Source organism: Chelonia mydas, chromosome 1 (assembly GCF_015237465.2).
Source record: "Chelonia mydas isolate rCheMyd1 chromosome 1, rCheMyd1.pri.v2, whole genome shotgun sequence".
Classification (NCBI taxonomy): domain Eukaryota; kingdom Metazoa; phylum Chordata; order Testudines; family Cheloniidae; genus Chelonia; species Chelonia mydas.
In genome coordinates, this window is record NC_057849.1 from 347,118,385 (window position 1) to 347,137,019 (window position 18,635).

The 18,635-nt window shown below is 46.7% G+C and overlaps 1 protein-coding gene across 2 annotated transcripts in view; it reads right to left on the bottom strand.

Moving 5' to 3' along the window:
* The window catches only part of SHANK3 (SH3 and multiple ankyrin repeat domains 3), a 755,611-nt gene that overhangs the window by 197,069 nt on the left and 539,907 nt on the right, over positions 1-18,635 (bottom strand). The gene's annotated exons all lie outside the window — the stretch shown is intronic.

An 18,635-nucleotide genomic window follows, 5' to 3' on the forward strand; every position in this document is an offset into this window, starting at 1 on the left:
AGCTCCGGTCCAGACCATGCGGCAGTGAGAAGGAACTGGAGACATGGTTGGCCCGTCCCTCCCTTTGTTACCTCAGAAGAAACCCGGAGGCGAGTCAGGAAGCATGTGTGGACCAATGGATGCCACTTTCAAATTCTCCGGCTCCAGACACATGGTGTTCATGTGTAAACCCTCAGTGGAGTACCCTAGGGACCATCACTCGAAGAATGGGAGTTCTTTCAGATGTGTAAGGGACTAACAATCCTTACATTTTCCCTGGCCATGTACCTCGACCAGGCAATAAAGGACAAATAGAGAGGGTGTCATTAAGGGCAGGGCCGGCTCTAGGTTTTTTGCTGCCCCAAGCAAAAAAACCAAACAAACAAACAAACAAAAAAACCCACCACAACTCCAAGAGCACAACTGCTAAAGCAAAAAACCCAACCAAATAAAAAAAACCAACCCACCCGGAATGCCGCCCATGGAATTGTGCCTCCCAAGCATGTGCTTGGTTTGCTGGTGCCTAGAGCCGGTCCTGATTAAGGGGCATAGCGACCCCACGTGACAAACAAAATTTAAAACCTGAGGAGTTTTGAGGAAACGAGGAAAGTCTCATAAACTGGAAACACCAAACCAAAGCACACTATTAACTATCAGATAAATTACAACATACTGTAGCTACCACAAACAACTATTTACAGATACACTAATATGTGAGTGGATGGGATGGGACACTGCCCGCTGGCTCCGTTTATCTTACAGCTAAGAGCAGTGAACGGAAGCGAGGCTTGGTTGGTCGCTTCACCCCCTTTTATAGCCTCAAGGGAGGAGGGGCTTGAGGCTATGCACAGTGCAGGTGCCACCACCAGGCACGGCCGCCTAAAGCGTTCCAAGCTTAGCGCTTGGAGCGCATGTGCACCAATGTGGAACACATACAGACAAGCACTCGAAGAAGGATTGCTGTGTACCCTGTGGCCACAATCAATTTAAAGAGCATCACGTATATTTTAGCCATAAATGGCTCCTGAGCTCGGTAGTTTCTTGTGTTCCCCATGTCCTTGAGCCTAGTTCCCTCATCAGCAGAGACATTCGAAACCAAACTCTTATCCTTCTGGGTTAGAACTAATCAGACTGACCTGCCAGCGGTCTGGCTACAAGAGCACACAGTAACTATGCAGGGTCCGAGAACTAACACCCTTTTACGAGGTCCTTTGCCTCTGTGGTGTGCCTGGCTCTGGGTGGAGGTCTTCCTCTCCTTTTGCTTAATTAGAGGAGAGGGGAGGAAAGGGCGCGATAAGACAAAAATACTTCTGGGATAGGATGAGAACTATCCATCTGTTTCTTACAGATATTTACATTAACAATGTTATTATCCAAAAGCCAATCGGTGGGACTTTGGCCCCAATTCTGACCTCAGTTACATGAGTATAAGTCATGCTGGGCTCACATCCTTGGGAGCACTGTAAGCTATCACAATTAGATGATCTACCTTCCTGGAGTCTGCCCATCAGAGCTGAACATCAGGAGACAGAGGGGAAAAAGGAGTGGCAGGAAAGAGCCACAGTAGGTAACCCAGCCTGAGCCATTAACATGAACTGGAAGGTTTATACAGAAAAGAGGAGGAAGAGACATGTTAGGTCCTATTACAAAGGTCACTACAATCAACCCAGCACCCCCTGGTGCTGATACACTTCTGACAGTTCTGGTATTCGATTAAGGCCCTGGATTTCAAAAAGGGCTCCCTGAAGTTAGGCTCTTCAGCACTTGTTCAGGCACCTAAATACATGTCGTGCCTTTTCTGCACGACGGGGGTCAGCGTGACAGAGTGGGTTACATCTGAACCCAACCGTGAACTCCACTTCGTATAGGTACACCTCTGATGTAAAGTGACGGGGCCTCGGGCAGTCTGAGGCTCCGGTTCCAGGTCTGGGGCAGCTGGACTTCAGAGTTCCATGTCTCAAGGAAGGGCTCAGACTAGAGGTGTGAGCCTGGGAGTGTGGCATACATACCCAGAGCTAAAGGCAGTGACTAGACGCTGCCCAGACCCAGCTGGCATAGCTATATGTGGGACCCAGTGATTGGGCACCCTCACAACTGCCTGGTTGCGCATTTAAAGGGGAACTGGGCCATACTGTAACAAGCGTGCAATGGGAGGAGACCCCTATGGTTAACCATGACAAGCTAACACTTAAAACTAATGGCTGTTCTTGTCCACACTAAGGGCAAACCCGTGTTTAACACTCTGTTGTTTAAAATGGGCTGTGCAACCCACACGCTTCCACGGCAGTCCTCTATTTTTCCCTAAGTCCAAAGGAAAGAAGAGAAGCAGTGGGGAGGAGAAAGGGATTTCAGTTGAATCCTCCATGTCTCTGCACAGGAAATATATGTACACACATTGCAGCATAAATCCCCCTTTAGCAAGCACCTACATATGAGGCCATGGACTGGGTGGTGTCCTGGTGCTCATAAAAGCCTACGATCGAGAGAAGAAAGACTGACTAACCTGTCAGTGGCAACTCAGGGCTGTTATAAATGCAGCTGTAGCCATGCCGAAAGGAATGTCCTGCATGTGAGCAAGAACGTGACAAATGCAGCTATTTTGCCAAAATGTGAAACTCTGGAAAGGACCAGGGCAAAGGGGTGTTCTCCCGTCACAGGGGCCACGAGCACTCACAACATCCGTTCCTTGCTATGTGAGCAGTACTGAGCCTCCCAAGGACGAGTGGAATATTGATTTGCTTGTTAATAATCACAAAACTGAGTTTCAAAATCGATACTGGGACACAGGCCAATGTGATTCTGTTAAGTTATTCATAGATTCTAAGGCAGAAGGGGCCTCTGTGATCATCTTGTCTGACCTGCCCTATAACACAGGTGTAGAACTTTGCTAAACAATTCCTAGAGAGGATATTTTAGAAAAAACACCCAACCTCTTGATTCAAAAATTGCCAGTGATGGAGAATCCACCACAAGCCTGGGTAAACTGTCACTGTTAAAAATTAATTACTGTCACTGTTAAAAATTTACACCTTACTTCCAGTCTGAATTTGTCTAGCTTCAACTTCCAGCCATTGGATCATGTTATACCTTTCTCTGCTAAACTGAAGAGTCCGTTATCAAATATTTGTTCCCCAGGTAGATACCTACAGACTGTGATCAAATCACCCCTTAATCTTCTCTTTGTTCAACTAAACAGATTACGATCCCGGAGTCTATCACTATAAGGCAGGTTTTTTAATCTTTTAATCATTCTCATGGCTCCTCTCTGAACTCTCTCCAGTTATCAACATCCTTCTTGAAGTGTGGACACCAGAGCTGGACACAGGATTCCAGCAGCGGTTGCACCAATGCCAAACACAGAGGTAAAATCACCTCTCTGCTCCTACCTGAGATTCCCATTTATGCACCCCAGGGCCACATTATACTACACTTTAAGGGCCAAACCACTTTGTAGCTCACTTATCTGACTGATAATCTACTCAGGGGAAGCAAGTTCCTGGTAAATGCAATCTGGACTGTGAGTATCAGGATAAGGAAGCATTGCTGGAATTTCAGGTGGTGGAATCTGACTCACAACCTGGGTTTACAGGCTGTGACAAGTTTAAACTTAGTGCAAAGATCCAGAAGGTAACTGGGATTTTTTTTAAAGACTGCAAGGATGTCTTTGAAGATTTAGGGTACTTGCCAGGTAAGTACACCGTAAAAATGAACTCACCAGCACCACCTGTGATTCATACACCTCGCAAAGTGCCAGTGGCATTAAGGGACAAAGCAGAAAAAAAACTGCACCACATGGAACTGTTGCAAAAGTGCAAGAACCTACAAAATGGGTCAATTCTCTAGTAAGTGTAGACAGATGAGGTTGAGATGCTAGGAAATCTGAGAAAAGCAATACAAAGGGAACGTTTGCGGGTGCCTACAGTAGAAGAAATCACCAGCCAGTCAGCAAGAGCTATAATTTTCACCCATAGATGTCAGTGGCGGATTTTGGCGAATAGAGCTGGATGATTAAAGTTCTAGAGGTCCTGTACATCCAGCCCACTGTCTGGCAGGTACAGGTTCACCAGACTGCCTTCTGGCACCTGCTCCGCTCCTGAAGTGGACCAAGGAATGAGCCAACAGATAACGGAAGGTCTGGAAGGAGCTGAAAGTTGCAGTGATGAAACCCTGATGTGAGGAAATAGCATGGTGAAAGGCAGAAGCAAGGTCTAGACAGGCCTCATGAAAGGAGCCTGAAACTGAACATGAGCAAATGAAAACTGGCTCTGACAGAGATCAGATATTTGGGGCTTCACTTGACCAAAGACGGCCTAAAACCTGACTACTCAAAAACTGCTGCAATAACTGACAGGACCATGTCGACCTGAAAGGCTGAATTGCAAAGTTTTCTTGGAATAGTTACTTACCTCGGGACATTTATCTCACACATGTCAACAGCAGCAACTCCTTGAAGGCAACTGTTGATAAAACAGATCAAGTTTGCCTGGGTGCCAATACCCGAGGTGGCAGAGGAACACTTGAAAGAACTGCTTACAAGGGCTGAAGGTACTTTAATGTCGAAGAACCAATCACTGTGTCAGTGGATGCAAGTTCTACTGGATTGGAGCCGTACTGCTGCAAAAGACAGCTCCTATTGCTTATGGCTCCAGAGGTCTGACAACTAGACTGCAGAACTATTCCCAAATAGAAAAAGAAACGCTGGTGACAGTATTTGGTTGTACTTTATTTCATCACTTTATCTATGGGGGGAACAGTGGCTGTGGAAACAAACCACAAACTACTTCAGGCCATTTTCAGAAAACGTTTGTACATTGCTCCACCAAGGGTTTAAAGATGGTAGCCAATGCTCCAGAAATATTAACTGGAGGTTGCATACAGACCAGGGAAAGAGTTAGCAACTGCTAATGCTTCATCCAGAGCGTTTGTAACCCACACACCTCCTGGGTGTGGTGTTCTGTCCCATCTAGAAAAGGAGTACTTGTGGCACCTTAGAGACTAACCAATTTATTTGAGCATGAGCTTTCGTGAGCTACAGCTCACTTCATCAGATGCATCCGATGAAGTGAGCTGTAGCTCACGAAAGCTTATGCTCAAATAAATTGGTTAGTCTCTAAGGTGCCACAAGTACTCCTTTTCTTTTTTGCGAATACAGACTAACACGGCTGCTACTCTGAAACCTGTCCCATCTAGTGGCACCAAGACCACTTAGAGAGAGAGAGAGAGAGAGAGAGAGAGAGAGAGAGAGAGAGAGAGAGAGAGAGAGAGAGAGAAAATGAGTCTGCTCTACAGCCTTAGCTAAGAGCCAGTTGGCTTTTAGCTCATGCACTAAGCTCCAGAGGTCCCCGGTTCAATCCTGCCCGCTGATGACTGGAGTCTGTCAGCGTTACACATTCATGTAGCATGGTGAAGGAGAAAGTTCAGAAGAAGCTGATGGTGCAATGCATCTCACAATGTCCTTGTTTGCCTATTTCAGACAGAAATGAAAGGAATTTCAAGCAGCTACTGCAAATTATGCCGCCCTACAAACTTTAAGACAAACTACTCTGCAAGGATGGCCAGACAAGAGACCTGCAGTACCAGAAGATATACATGCTTATTGGTCATACAGCAAGCGTGACAAAGTTCCCCCTCTGCCTTGGTGGGTCCTGCGCTTTTTAGCGGATTTGCTTTCCTCAGAGATTCCCGGCAGCCCTCAGTTTGGCCACTTTTGCTAGTGGCTCAAACCTGCTGTCCACTCAGCTAACCTCATCACTGGCCAGCATGGGGGAAACGGAGAACAATCCCCACAGTATGTGTCCCACCTAGAGGGTCGGGGAAAGGCTAGATCCCTTTCCAGTTTAGACCTTCCCTTCTGATGTTTCTCACAGACCAGGTCAACTCCTCCTGTGTCCGATCAGGAGTTGTGGGGATGGGGGGAACCCGGGCCCACCCTCTACTCCGGGTTCCAGCCCAGGGCCCTGTGGATAGCAGCTGTCTACAGTGTTCTTTGTATCAGCTGCATGACAGCTACAACTCCCAGGGCTACTTCCCCATGACTTCCCCCAGCACCTTCTTTATCCTCACTGCAGGATCTTCCTTCTGAAGCCTGATCATGCTTGAACTCTTCAGTCCTCCTGCAGTACGCCTTCTCGCTCCCTGCTCCTTGCATGCCCCCCTCCTGACAGGAGGTTCTTTTTAAACCAGGTGTCCTGATTAGCCTGCCTGCCATAATTGATTCTAGAAAGTTCTTAATTGGCTCCAGGTGTCTTGATTAACTTGCCTGTCTTAATTGGTTCTAGCAGGTTCCTGATTGCTCTAGGGCAGCCTCTGCTCTGGTCACTCAGGAAACAGAAAACTGTTTATCCAGCGGCCAGTATATTTGCCTTCTACCAGTCTCCTGTACCCCACTGGTCTGGGTCTGTCACAAGAGGAACTAAATGCAAGATGGACTTGTCTCTAAAAGTGACAAAATTATTGTGCTGGAAAGCCTCAGAAAAGAGATCTTGGCTTTTATTCATGAAAGTCACCTGGGAACAGAACTATGGAAAAGGAGAGCTTGAGATGCTATCTATTAGCTATGCATGTGTAGTCAAATTGAGGACACGGTACAGTCTTGCAATACGTGTCAAACCTTCAGAAACAAAAATGCTAGCACATGAGGTCCCAAATAGATCTTGGCAGAAACTTGTCATTGACCTGTCTGAGTTTCAAGGTGCAGATTATCTTATTCTGGTTGAATATTATTTCAAATACTTAGTGTTTTGAAGGGGGCAGATTTCTAAGTGCATCTACCATCAGACACTGCAAGTCTATGTTTGCAAGGTATGGCATACCTGGAGAACTCATTAGTGACAAATGGGCCATAGTTTTGCTCCAGAGATTTTAAACCTTTTACAAAGCAATGGAACTTTATTCACAAAAATTCCAGTCCATTGTTTCCTCAACTGAATGGAACTGTAAAAAGGATTCAGAAAAAAAATCTTGTTTGGTAACATAGATACTGATCTTAGCCTGTTGGGCTATGGGAATACATCGATGGGAGACTGGGGATCACCTACTCAACTCCTCATAGGAAGACATCTAAGGACCAGATTGCCAACTTTAAAATTGATGCAACACAAGCTGTTACAAGGAGCAATACAAACCAGCTAAAATTGAGACAAGCAAAGAGGAAAATATTTCTTTGACAGAGGTGCAGAGCCTTTATCACCACTGGAAAACGGAGAGTCTGTTTGTATTCGTCAGAAAGGAGCATGGAAACCTGCAAAGGTGATTGATCAACACAAAAAGAAAAGGAGTATTTGTGGCACCTTAGAGACTAACCAATTTATCTGAGCATAAGCTTTCGTGAGCTACAGCTCACTTCATAGGATGCATTCAGCTGTAGCTCACGAAAGCTTATGCTCAAATAAATTGGTTAGTCTCTAAGGTGCCACAAGTACTCCTTTTCTTTTTGCGAATACAGACTAACACGGCTGCTACTCTGAAACCTGATCAACATGTAAGTGCTCCAAGATCTTATCTCCATCCTCTGTCTCAACAAGATATCTGTAGAAGAAATGGAAACGGTTTGTTGAGCGCTAAAGTAATCGAGCAGGAGGAGAATGAAAACATGGAAAAACAGAATGTCTGAACGCCCAACTCGGAAACGCAAGCAGTACAAGACCAATCTCCTGAGTCACAAGTCGTCAGTTTGAATACAGAAAAAATAAAGGGACAGTGATAGTCTTGTTACTCCTGGGAATCATTACGCGGTGAGCTTTACCAGCAGACACACTTTGCTGGCACTTGGAGCTAGACAGGCAGGCCAGCAATACCCACCTGTGCAGTTCTTAGCAACAGTGAAGTAAGGGATTACTGTTACTGAAAAAGTTTCCAGTATCTCTTCTTACATGATAACAGCAAGCTGGCAACAGCTATTACAGTATCAATAGACAACGGAAAAAACAAACGAGATGAATTCTCAAACGAATCCTCAATGACTGAACAAGGATAGGTGCCATATTTTTTATGGAGGTGTTAGTTGTGACTCCATAGCAGTGGGGGTATCCAGGCTTCCATTATGAGCCTTCCCCTGACCCCTTTACCCCACTCACTTTCTACAGAAATAACATTGTCCTATGAAATCTTTGTCCTTAATAATAAGAAGATCTAGTTTTCCCTACTGTGCTTACAACTTCATGCAAATTACAAGGACTTAAAAATGGTCCCTTTAAAAAAAAAAAACACAAGTTAGAAATGCAAGGCTCTCTGTCTGCCGTCCTTCTGAAAGGCAATGATTACTAAACTTACACATGTACACTCCTACATGGGACAGCTCTGAAAATAACCACTTTCAAAGAATAAAGTTTTTCCCTTTTCATCATCAGGGAAATCAGTGTTTACAGATTACACATCGTTAGGTTAGCAGTTCACTACTTCAAAGCTGTAGACACAAATCTTCAAGTGTCGAAGCGCTTAACTGGCTAAGCTATAAGCCTCTTTGCTTCTACAGCAAAGAATTCTCAAGACCTCAGGAGGGTCAGGAACTATGCCAAGGTCTCAGCTTCGAGAGTCAAAGACAAGATAGTTTGTACAATCGAATTGTACACAACAGGGTTGTTGTTCTTGGGGTGTATGAACTGTAACAGGCAATTTCCATACTTTTTAGAGCTTATTATTTGTATTACTGTAGCATCTAGAACGCTGTTGTGTTTGGTGCTGTACAAACACAGAACAAGAAGACAGTCCCTGCCCCAAGCAGCTTACAACTAAATCTAAGACAAGAGAAAACAGATGTATGCAGCCAGACCAGGCGGAGTCAGCATGACAGACAACGGTCTCAGCACACTAGCAGCAGAACTGGTTTCAGGCTAGGGTTTTTCAGTGAAAGGTTCTTGCGATATATGTCGAAGGGTTATTAAAACAAATGAACAGCCTTAAGTTAACCAACTCTGTTGGGGAGAATATTTGTTAATGTGGATTTATAGTGCCACAGTTGTGCATAGAACATACTTGTTAAGGTCGAAGGTCCAGAAATCTGGAGTTTTAAGCAAATGATGTACTACCCTAATTTGCAGATTTGATGAATATGCATTTCCCTGTTTATACAAATAAAGTCACCGGGTTACTAGAGTTGACAGCACATCACCCACTCTTTCCCTCTCCTGTAAGTTCTCTTGGATTTTTTCCTTACAAGAGGAAGAGATTTCAGGAGGGACTTAAAAGCCGCAATGAAACCGCTGGTGCCCTAGGAGCAGCTCAGCCCCACGTTGCACCTGACCATCTCTTCTCTGGGAACTGCAGCTTGTCCAAAATACTACAAAGTTAGATCAAAACTGTATGTGTTAAAACATAAATACATAAAATCTGTGTAGCCCAGTGAGACAGAAAGCCAAGATGTTATGCCGTGCATGCCTAGCTAGGAATTAAAGTTCTAGTGGGGCTTTTAACCCCTTCTGCCCAAGGATTTGGGTGCGAACCCAGGTGTATTGGCCAAACACCTTCCTCACTAATTCTCCCTCTGCACTATGCCTGGTAAAAAGAAAAGGAGTACTTGTGGCACCTTAGAGACTAACACATTTATTTATTTAATAAATGTGTTAGTCTCTAAGGTGCCACAAGTCCTCCTGTTCTTTTTGCGAATACAGACTAACACGGCTGCTACTCTGAAAACTATCCCTGGTAGTTGCCTCTCTCACACCACTTGCTGCAGGGTGACCAAGCCCATTTCCCCTCTAATCACTTCCATTCTGCTGCACACCAGCTGCCTCTGCCTGCGTTTGCTGAACAGCAGGAACCCACACCCCAACACCCACTCGCTCCACACCATGCTGCTCCACAGTCTTCATTCCTTATGACTTATGAGGAGAGGCTGAGGGAACTAGGGATGTTTAGTCTGCAGAAGAGAAGAATGAGGGGGAATTTGATAGCTGCTTTCAACTACCTGAAAGGGGGTTCCAAAGAGGATGGATCTAGACTGTTCTCAGTGGTAGCAGATGACAGAACAAGGAGTAACGGTCTCAGGTTGGAGTGGGAGAGGTTTAGGTTGGATATTAGGAAAAACTTTTTCACTTGGAGGGTGGTGAAGCACTGGAATGCGTTACTTAGGGAGGTGGTGGAATCTCCCTCCTTCATGGTTTTTTAAGGTCAGGCTTGACAAAGCCCTGGCTGGGATGATTTAGTTGGGGATCGGTCCTGCTCTGGGCAGGGGGTGGGACTAGATGGCCTCCTGAGGTCCCTTCCAGCCCCGATCTTCTATGATTCTATTCCCTCCATTGCCTGGGGCGTGCCCATAAACAACAGGAGACTCAGGGGTCTCTGAACAGCCAACCCACAACTGGGAGACGTAACAGGTCTGAGATAGTCTGTGATGGGGTCATGCTTTGTACATGCAAGGAGGTGAGTTGAAGCATTCACTAGAGGTGGACTCAAACTCAGGGGAGATGGAGGCCTGTGTGAGGAATTTAGCAGAGCGAGGCAAGAGAAGACAGAGGCCGAGCTGGGGAATCATGGCCACGGTGTAGGAAGGCAGTAGTGCAGGGGCAGCGCACCTAATGAGATGAAGGAGGAGGAGAGTTTAGGGTCAAGAAGGGAGTCCAGGTTATTGGCAACGCAGCCGAACAGGAGGCCTGCGTTGAGGAGGAGATAGAGGAAATGAGGTGGGGCTGGAGATGAGAGCCAGCAAAGTGGAAGGCAAATGAAGGGGATTTTCAAAGTGCTGAACCAAGCAGCTGCAAGGCGCATTCCCACTTCCTGTGTGATGCAAGCAATGACTGTCAGTGGTGGGGAACAGCCCTGCTTGGGATTCTGGCTGGCACGCCAGGCCTGCGGGGAGAGGAGAGGTTATCAGTGCTTTTAGAAGACGGTTTTTAATTTGCCCACTTTCCCAGGCAGCTGGTCGGCCTTGTCAATCAATGCTCTGTAATTGACTGCTCCATTGTTTTCAGCCCTCAGCCCTTTCTGTGCACGTTTCCACGTGTGCATGGGCTGCATACACAACTCCAGCTGGGACCCCAGTCAGCTGCAAAGCTCTCAACATGTCAGGGAACTCTGTCTTCACAGTTTCCAGAGAATGATCGCCCTTCTGAATGAGCCCAGACCAGGCCAGTTCCCACCAGCCCCCAAGGGACTGCTACCTCAGCAGCTGTATACCCGTAACCTCAGAGCGCATAGCTAGTTACCCCCACGGCCCAAGCTTGTAACACGGTGAAGTCTGCCAATACTCCAGGCAATGATTCAGGGGGTAGCAATTCCAAAACCCTGGCTTGTAACACCCCAGTTAGTCCCATGCTGAGCTCCACAGACCTCTGCTCGAGCAATTCAGTTCCAGCTTCCTGCAACCCCTGCAACTCCCCTTCTGATTTCAGTGCACCTCACTCCTGATGTGCAGAACCCCCAAGAACTATGCTGCTTGGCTGACAGATCTGTCCTGACCTGCAGCACCACCGGCTACGTCCACTGTGGGCCTCTCCTGCACAGAGACTATGAACTCTGCCAAAGCCTTGTTTTGATTTAGACAAGGTCACACTCAGAGTATTAAAATGGGACTATTAAACTCATTTGACTTGTGACCTGAAGCTTGAATTCTGACCTCAGGAGCTGAAGGTGCAATAGCCACCCCCTACAAATTGCCATCCTAGTATCATTCAGGCACTAGGCACTTTCCAAAGGGAGGAAGCAGCCCTCCCTGTCCCGCAGACCTCACAGGCTGGGGGGCAGGGTGCGGAGGAAGGAACACAGCATACCGTATGTGCAAAGGGAAAAGGGTGGTGGTGATAGACCATGGCTAATTAGTTCCCTCCCCATAAATTAGCAGTTCACTCAGAGGAAAAATACATGAGACAAGTAAGTAGAAGACTCAGTCCCCTAGTGCTCTATCAAGTGTGCTGCAGAGATAGGGGCTCATTGGTGGCATTGAGCCATTGTCCCCCCTCCACAGCCTGATCAGATCTTGGTGCTAGTTAAAACAGCTTCAGTTGTGCCCCAGCCTACTCCCAGCACATCTCCCATGACGGAGGGGCCCAGGAGACGGACACACCACACAGGGATTGCCCTAAGCAAGAGACACCCTCAGCTGCTCCTTTGCGGCAGCTTTAAGCCCTCTTTGAATTGCTAATGTAGTGTAGGCGGGATCCAGCGCATGGTTTTGATAGATGTTGAAGAAGTGGGTCTTGAGCAGGCATTTAAATGAGAGAAATGCAGACCTGTGGGCCAATGGTCCATCTAGCCCAGTATCCAGAATCAGGTGCTTCAGCGGCAATGAACAGAACAGGGCAATTACAGAGCGATCCATCCCCTGTCATCCAGATCCAGCTTCTGGCAGTCAGAGGTTTAGGGATACCGAGAGCACGGGGTGACATCTCTGTCCACCGTGTCTAATAGCCATTGATGGACCTGTTCACAAATTTATCTAGTTCTTTTTTTTTTAACTCAGTTATACTTTTGGCCTTCACAACATCCATTGGCAACGAGTTCCTCAGGCTGACTGTGCATTGTGTGAAGAAATACTTCCTTTTGTTTGTTTTAAACTTGCCACCTATTCATGTCATCGGGTGACCCCTGGTTCTCATGTTATGTGAAGGGATAAATCACACTTCCCTACTCACTCTCTCCATCCCATTGTTGATTTCATATATTTTACCACACACAACCTTAACCGTCTCTTTTCCAAGCTGAAAGTACCAGTCTTTTTAATTTCTCCTAGTGTGGAAGCTGTTCCAGACCCCTAATAACTTCTGTTGCCCTTCTCTGTACCTTTACCCTTCTCTGTACCTTGACCAATTCAAATATATCTTTTCTGAGATAGGGTGACCAGAACTGCACGCAGTATTCAAGGAGTAGGCATACCATGGATTTAAACAGTGGAACTGTAATATTTTAATTATCAGACCCTTTGCTAATGGTTTTTAAAACTCTGTTCACTTTTTTGACTGCTGCTGCACATTGAGGAGATGTGTTCTCAACTATCCATGATGACTCCAAAATCTTTTTCTTGAGTGGAAACAGCTAATACAAAACCCATCGTTTTGTATGAACAGTTAGAATCATTTCTGCAATATGTATGACTTGGCATTTATCAACACTGAATTTCATTTGTCATTTAGTTGCCCAGGCACCCAGTTTTGTGAGATCCCTTTGTAACTCTTCACAGCCTGCTTTGGACTTAACTATCTAGTAGTTTTGTATCATCTGCAAACTCTGACACCTCATTGCTTCCCCCACTTTTTTTGGATCATTGATGAATACGTTGAACAGCCCTGGTCCCAGTACAGAGCCTGGGAGGATGCCACTATTTATCACTTTCCATTACGAAAGCTGACCACTTATTCCGAACCTTTGTTTCCTGTCTTTTACGCAGTTACTAACCCATGGGAGAACCTTCCCTCTTATCCCCTGACAGCTCACTTAGCTTAAGAGCCTTTGGTGAGGGTCCCTGTCAAAGGCTTTCTGAACGTCCAAGTACACTCTATAAGCTGGATCAACCTTGTCCACGTTTGTTGATCCTGTCAAAGAATTCTAATAAATTGGTGGGGCACGATTTCCCATTGCAAAAGCCATGATGACTCTTCCCCAGCAAATCGTGTTCATCTATATGTCTGATAATTCTGTTCTTTATTACACTTTCAACCAATTTGCCTGCTATTGAAGTTGGGCTTACCAGCCTGTAATTCCCAGGATCTCCTCTGAAGATTTTCTAAAAAATCCCACTGGCATTACACAAGCTACCCTCCAATCATCTGTACAGAGGCTGCTTTAAGCAAAAGGTTACATATCACAATTAGCAGTTCTGCAATTTCAGAAACACTAAGGAAGAGCATTCCAGGCACAGGGGACAGTGTGAAAGAAAATGCAGAGAATGTTGTGGGAGAAGTGGGCAAATTGGGTGTCAAGGCTGGTCGCAATGGCAGAGTGAAAGGGATGCACGGGTGATCCAGTAAGAGACAAGGGAGAATAAGCAAGGAGACACAATGAAATGCAGAATCTTGAAGGGGATGACAAGCTTGAATGTGGTAGAGAATTAACTGGAAGAAGGTGAACTGGTGAGAGCAGTGGGCCAGGAATATGATCTCAGCAGCTGTGTCCTGGGCCCAGTCTAGATGTCAACAGGCAAGACAGGAGGTAATGAGGGCATGGACCATAGTTCTAGCTGTAGGAACCAACGAAAAGGGCTGATCTCAGACACACAAAAGGCGGATTTCAGAGTAGCAGCCGTGTTAGTCTGTATCCGCAAAAAGAAAAGGAGTCTAAGGTGTCACAAGGACTAACAAATTTATTTAAGCATAAGCTTTCGTGAGCTACAGCTCACTTCATCGGATGCATTCAGCTGTAGCTCACGAAAGCTTATGCTCAAATAAATTTTTTAGTCTCTAAGGTGCCACAAGGACTCCTTTTCTTTTTACAAAAGGCAGAAGCAGCCACAGCCTTGGCTATCATGGTCTGCCTTGACACTGTTCTGTTTTCCTAGGTTTTCAGATATGTTCCCAGACCAGCCACAGCACTGCACCAGGTTGGCTCCTCCTAGGAGACTATCCAGGAACAGGTTTCAGAGTGGTAGCTGTGTTAATCTGTATCAGCAAAAACAATGAGGAGTCCGTGTGGCACCTTAGAGGCTAACAAATTTATTTAGGCATAAGCTTTCGTGGGCTTCCACCTCCACCTTAATTGAATTGGCCTCGTTAGCACTGACCCCCCACTTGGTAAGGCAACTCCCATCTTTTCATGTGCTATATATATATACTGCTTACTGTATTTTTCACTCCATGCATCTGATGGAGTGGGTTTTAGCCCACGAAAGCTTATGGCCAAATAAATTTGTTAGTTTCTAAGGTGCCACAAGGACTCCTTGTTGTTTTTATCCAGGAACAGATGCTCACTCCAGAAATCCTTTCCATTCGAATTCTCAGAGACCGTCTTCTACACATATTCACAGAAAAGACGAACCACAGATTCTGCACTTATCAATATTCAACCAGATCTTTCCATTTTAAGTCTTGGAATTGGAAATTTCAAATAGCCAAGATAGACAATCTTTCATTTCCAATCATACTGCCCCTGCTCCCGCTTCTAAGTGCAGTCGCTCAGCTCTTGCACAGAAAAAGAGATGAGATTTTTTTTCCCCATTAGTAGTAAGTCAGATGTGAATCAGACAGGCTTTTGGGAGCCTATTTTAGGTGACAGCAATGCATAACTCCACATTAGGCTAATGGAGTGTGAAAATAAGGATGTACATGAGCCCAGACAGGAAAAGGGACATGGAAGCAGACAGCTGGGCTTGGGTGCTTCAAAACCAGTTTACGGAGCCACGCTGTGCTCAATCTCTGGGAGCGTTTGGAAAAGGACAGATCCTCAATGCCTCTAAAAGCAGAACGTTCACGAAAAATAGCCACTAAGGCTAAAACTCTTACTAGATTAGGCTGGCACAAAACAGCCATGAGGTGCCTATCATGGGAAGGGCATGGAAGCTGAGTCTGGGAGACTTTCAAAGCTGCACTCTAGCTAGGCCAACCTAACGCCTGGTGTCCTGATGGCTGGACTGATGGTAGAATGCTTCTGCAGACCTTGGTACTGCAACTTGGGGAGCTGGATTTCCTACAGCAACAAAAAACCCTTCCCCTGCTGTAGAAGGGCCTGCACTACGGCTCGGTAGTGGCAGAGCTGGTGTGCCGCTCTAATGCCCGTAGTGTAGACAAGCCCTCAGAGGGCTTCATTGACTTCAGAAATGCCCAGACCGTAGGCTCTTCCCTGCAGCCATCCAGCTCCGGTGTGATGAGCTGAGGGATGGGCTAGAGACAGGGCAGCCACCTCCTCTCTGGTCCAGTCAGGGCCATCACTGCAACTGGCCGCCTTTCCACCAGTCTTTTCATATGACCAACAGGGACACTGCTGGGACCAGCAATTGCACTGCCTCTGTGTGCCTAGAGGGCTTCCTAAAGGCTCTCATCTGCAGGGCTACGGGCCACATTAGCTCCTGACTGGACCATGCATTATCCCATTTTGGATGAAGTCCCGTCCTTACTTGCATCACAGAAATGGTTCAATGGTCCATCCCTACCCTAACACACCAAGCCTCCCAGAGGATACTCTATATACCAGAGGCCAAGAGAGACCCCAGAATGCACCATGAAAAAAAGAGGAGACAGAAGCTCTCCGGTTCCTCTCCAAACTCAGATACAGAAGATGTTCCACCCCAGCAACAAACACATTTAAGTACATCCCTGTGTTCTGTGAGGCAAAGGACAAGAGGGACCTAGGGCTCCTAATGGCGTACAGACCTCCAGACAGAAACCTGGTCTATTTTCTGGAGGATTTCCCAGAGCTTCTGCCCAGCACAGTACTGGAGTCCCCCAGAATTCATGGCTTTGGTGACTTCAGTCTCCATATAGACAATGCAAAAGATGCAATAGTACTTGATCTCATTGAGGACACGGAAAGTATGGCATTCTTGCAGGCAGTCTCTGGATCCACACGTGCAGCCAGACATACACTGGATCCTATCTTTGGCTTTGGACTAGACATTGGAGATGTCACCAACATACCCCTCTCCTGTAGGTGACGTCTCCAATACCCAGGCAGAGCTCAGAGACTTCCCTCCTTCCCTCCAGGGTAGTGAAGAGCCAAAGCTGGTGCCTCCCAAGATTCCTGAACCGCTAGGTTTCCAACTTGGCCTACAAGAAGCAGCCCAAGGCACAGATGAGTTAGTACCACACCACGTTCGCCTGATGTCCACTACCTCAGATGCCTTGGCCCCAAGCTGCCAGCACTTCCCCACCCCACTGACTCAGAAGATCACCACAGTTCATAGATGAGCTACGGCAGATGCTGTGCCCAGGAAAGTTAGAATGCTAGTAGCACACCAAGTATTCTGAATGCCACACAAACAACTCTGACAGGATTTCACCACTGCAATAAAGGAGGCAAAACAAATCTCCTCCTCCTCCACGATCAGCGACACAGAATCAAGGGCAGCAGAGTTATTTTGCATATTGAGCCCGCTAATCAACCCACTTCATAGCCTAGGCACCAGACCCAGGCATCTCCTGCTGTGAAAAGCTGTCAGTATACTTTGTTGATAAGAACAACTGAATAGTCATGAAAATAGGAAAGAAAGTTCCACCCCTCAGCAGTGAATATTACCTACCCCACGACCCCTGTCTGGCTTTGGCCCCATTACACATGACAAAACTCAAGAAACTCTGAAAAATATCCCTGCCACTACCTGTGGAAAGGATCTATTCCCCTCCTGGCTGGTGGAGGATGGTGAAGAACAACGACACCTATTACTAATGGAAACAGTCAATGTCTCCTTCAGAGCAATGCTTCTATCCACCACCTTCAAATGCGCAACAGTTCACCCTCTCCTCACGAAGCTTTGTTCAGTCATTAAGTTCTCTCAAACGACCATCTGTCACTAACCTTCCATTCCTGGGCAAAATAACTGAGAAAGTCCTAACCACCAAGCTCCAGCAAGATGTGACATCAGCCACCATCCTGGATGCCTCCCAATCAGGCTTCAGACCAGGGCACAGCACAGAGATGGCTCTAGCAGCGCAAGAGAATACCCCCCTCATAAGGCCAGGGATAGGCAAGTGCTCCATGCACGGGCTGCTGGGCCTCTCTGCAGCCTCTGACCCAGGAGGCTGCAAGGCACTGCTAACCCACCAACATGACACAGCCAGAATGAAGGGCCCAGCACCGCAGTGGCTCTAGTCTTCCTCTCCAGAAGAGCGCAGAAGAGTGATGGGCAAGCGCTCCTTGCCTGCAGAGGGGTCCATATTGTCTACTTCTCTCCAGTATCCACATGAGAACGGGGAGACAGTGAGCTGCCAACAGCATGCCCATGACACTCAACTCTACGTCATCTTCTTCACCGATGCATCACGGCCATTACAGACACGTCTGAATTCTACAAGAAATCAGCTCTTGGAGAGAAAGCAGCTGGCTCAAGCTGAATGCAGGTAAAACTGAAGTGATGCTGGTTGGGAAGGAGAAAGTGCTTCAAAGAACTAGCTGGGACACTGTCCTCACCGTCCATTGAAGTTACACAGCCCCGACTTGTCTAAATGGTGTGAAGTGCTGGGGTCCTGTTTGACTCTTCACTAAGCTGGGAAACCGGGTAGCATCTGAACCTGAAACCCAGCTTCCTTCACCTTCTGGGTGAAAGATTCCCCTTGCTAGGAAACTTGTCCTCTCCTCTCAAACAAGGAGCAGGCCACAGTAACACATGCGTTTGTTACCTGGATCATTGCCACTCACTGTGCATCTGAAGCTGAATATGAAGATGATGCACCAGCTCCAGATGGTACAGAATGTGCCCGCCTGCCTCCTCCATGAGCTAGGCCACCACGAGCACATCCAGCCTGTGCGCAAGTCCATCCACTGGGCTCCCCGTCAGTTTCAAATGTGAGTTTAATGTCTTGGTTCTAATTTTCAAGGCAATTAATGGAACAAGCCCCAGACATATTAAAAATCAGCTTCCATTCTGTGACTGGCCACACCAAATTTCCATCTATGAGGCACCATAATGCTGCGCTCCTCTGGGAAAACACAGGCACAAAGCGCAGGACAAAGCATGTGACAGCTGGTACAGGTCCAGAGTCTGGCTCTCTTTCGGAAAAGCTGCAAAACCTTCTTCAAAAAGGCTTTTACATCATGGCAACAAAACTCACAACATTAGCACCCTCAATTCTACCGCTCAA